This window comes from Dama dama, chromosome 19 (assembly GCF_033118175.1).
Source record: "Dama dama isolate Ldn47 chromosome 19, ASM3311817v1, whole genome shotgun sequence".
Taxonomy (NCBI): domain Eukaryota; kingdom Metazoa; phylum Chordata; class Mammalia; order Artiodactyla; family Cervidae; genus Dama; species Dama dama.
The window spans coordinates 69,432,620-69,435,424 of NC_083699.1; the positions used below are offsets into that span (position 1 = coordinate 69,432,620).

General features: G+C 45.7%; 1 pseudogene; it reads right to left on the minus strand.

The window, feature by feature from the left end:
- Positions 1-1,957: 1,957 nt before the first annotated feature.
- Positions 1,958-2,457, minus strand: LOC133073991 (small ribosomal subunit protein eS17-like; annotated as a pseudogene).
- Positions 2,458-2,805: the final 348 nt, after the last annotated feature.

The following is a 2,805-nucleotide window of genomic DNA, read 5'->3' on the forward strand; positions in this document are numbered from 1 at the left end:
AGGGATCTTCCCGACCCAGGGATCGAACCTGCGTTGGCAGACGGGTTCTTCACCACTGAGCCACCTGGGAAGCTCTTCTTCATCTCTAACCAAGGGCATTTACTTGAAAGAACAAATATACAAACTATGAATGACCTTTGCTAGAGTGTTCTTTTTAAAAGTACTAGGCAAATCAGCAGCTTCACTGTCATTTCTCTTGTTGAATTTGCAATGTGTGTTTGTTCTTATGTATAGGACGCTTCCATTTTGCTAGAGAAAATAAGAAAAACGAAAGAGGAGGATGGATTAAACCATGCGTGGAAGAAAGTAGTTTGTGAGACCCGTTGTGTGTGCTAAGTCACTTCATTTCGTGTCCGACTGTGCAACCCTATGGACTGTAGCCCACTGGGCTCCTCTGTCCCTGGAATTTTCCAGGCAAGGACACCGGAGTGGGTTGCCATGCCCTTCTCCACGGGATCTTCCCAACCTAGGGATCGAACCCACATCTCTTACGTCTCCTGCATTAGCAAGTGGGTTCTTTACCATTAGCACCACCTGGGAAGCCATGAGACCCGTTAGTCATAGACAAAGTAGAGCTTATGCATTGAATGGACTTGGAAGGGATGGAAGAAAATATCCATGAGGAATTCAGGGTCCACGAGGTCTTAACTCAGCCATCCACTGGTGTCACTTTCTCTGCATCTGCATGTGCTCGGCTGCTCAAAATGCAGGTAAATCCCACAGCTGCTTAACAGGCTCCTGGATGAGCTGCAGCTATTGGCTCAGTGGACTTGTTCCTTTGATTCTTCAGAGAGCAAGTTCACCTGCCATCCACTCGGCCTCCTGGTTCAACTGTAGGCTGGTCCCAGTAACCACACCATCAGGATGGAGGGGTCGAGTGAACACCGTGTGGCCCACATTTAGGGGTGTGGTCCTCCCACCCCACCAGCACCTGACCCAGAGGGAGTCAACCATCCCCAGACCTGTGCCCTTGCTTCTTGCTGCATGTTCTGAGTTGATCTAATGAACTGCATGTTTGAAGCCTCTTGACTTGGTCTGTGTGCCTCTCTGGCCCTCGACACCCTGCCTGGAGGGGCTCTTGGAGATTCCCACTGCCTCAGTGATGGGATCCTTCCTCAGACTTTGCACTGATGCTCCCCAGCTGTTCTGTGGAGGCTGGTCCAGAGTGTATCAGTCAGGGCTTTCCAGAGAACCAGAACCAGTAGGATGTGTATTCATACATTGTGATGGTTAATTGTATGTGTCACCTTGACTGGACTAATGGATGCCCAGAAGACCTGGTGAGACATTTTTCTGGGTGTGTCTGTGAAGAGGTTTCTGAAAGAGGTTGTCAGTTTTGAATTGGTAGACCAAGCAAAGCTGATTGCCTTCACCAGAGCACGCAGGCCTCACCCGATCCACTGAGGGTCCAAACAGAACAAAAAGGCAGAGGAAGGGCACATTTGATCTCCTGGCCTTCCACGTCAGCACTCCTGGTTCTCAGGCTTTTTGGACTGGAATTACACCCCTGGCTTTTCTGGGCCTCTAGCCTGCAGATGGCAGGTCATGGGACTTGACTTAGCCTTCATAATCTCACGAGCAAATTCCTCTAATAAATCTTCTATATGTGTATATACAGGAATATATTGGACATAGAGCGTGTTTGGTTCCAGGCCAAAGAAATAAAGTAAATATTGCAATAAAGCGTCACATGAATTGTTTGTTTTCCCAGTGTATAGAAAAGATATGTTTACACTATACTGTAATCTATTAAGTATGCAATAGCATTATGTCAAAAAACAATGTACATACCTAATTGAAAAATACTTTATGGCTTAAAAAAAAAAACCAAATCACCAGCTATCATCTGAGTCTTCAGCAAATCATAATACTTTTGCTGATGGAAGGCCTTGCCTGGATGTTGATAGCTGCTGACTGATCACGGTGGTGGTTGCTGAAGGTTGGGGCGAGTGTGGCATTTTCTTTTTTTTTTTTTTTTTTGTTGTCCGAAGTTTATTGAAAATATTACAGCACAGCAGAAAAACTCAAACAGCTCCACGTGGTGTTTTGAAGTTCATCCCAACTGTAGGCTGAGTGACCTGCAGGTTGGACAGACTGCCAAAGTCCAAGAGCTTCAGCATTTCCTTAGTGTCAGGATCTACTTCAATGATTTCCTGATCCAGGGCTTAGACCTCAGGCACGTAATTGTCTCTCCTCTCTCTCTCCTCCTCCTGCAGCTTGATGGAGATACCTCTCACCGGGCCTCTCTGAATCCGCTTCATCAGATGTGTGACGTAGCCTGCGATCTTATTGCGGAGCTTCTTGCTGGGAATAATGGTGATTTCCTCGCATACCCGCTTGTTGGTGTGGAAGTCATTGCCCAGGCGCGTGTAGTACTTCTCAATGATGACCCGGGCCGCCTTCTTTACGGTTTTGGTGCGAACGCGGCCCATGTTGGCGGGTCCTTGGTAAAAGAGGCTGGCATTTTCTTAAAATAAGACAACCATGAAGTCTGCTGCATTAATTGACTCTTCCTTTTAAGAACGCTTTCTCTGGAGCAAGTCATGCTGCTTGATAGCATTTTATAAACAGTAGAACTTCTTTCAAAACTGGAATCAATCCTCTCAAACCCTGATGCTTCTTTATCAACTAAGTTCATGTAATATTCTAAGTTATTTGCTGTCCTTTTAACAATCATCACAGCATCTTCATCAGGAGCACATTCCATCTCAGTAAACTACCTTTTTGTTCATCCATAAGAAGTAACTCTTCATTTGTTAAAGTTTCATTATCAGACTGCAGCAATGCACATCTTTAGACTCCATT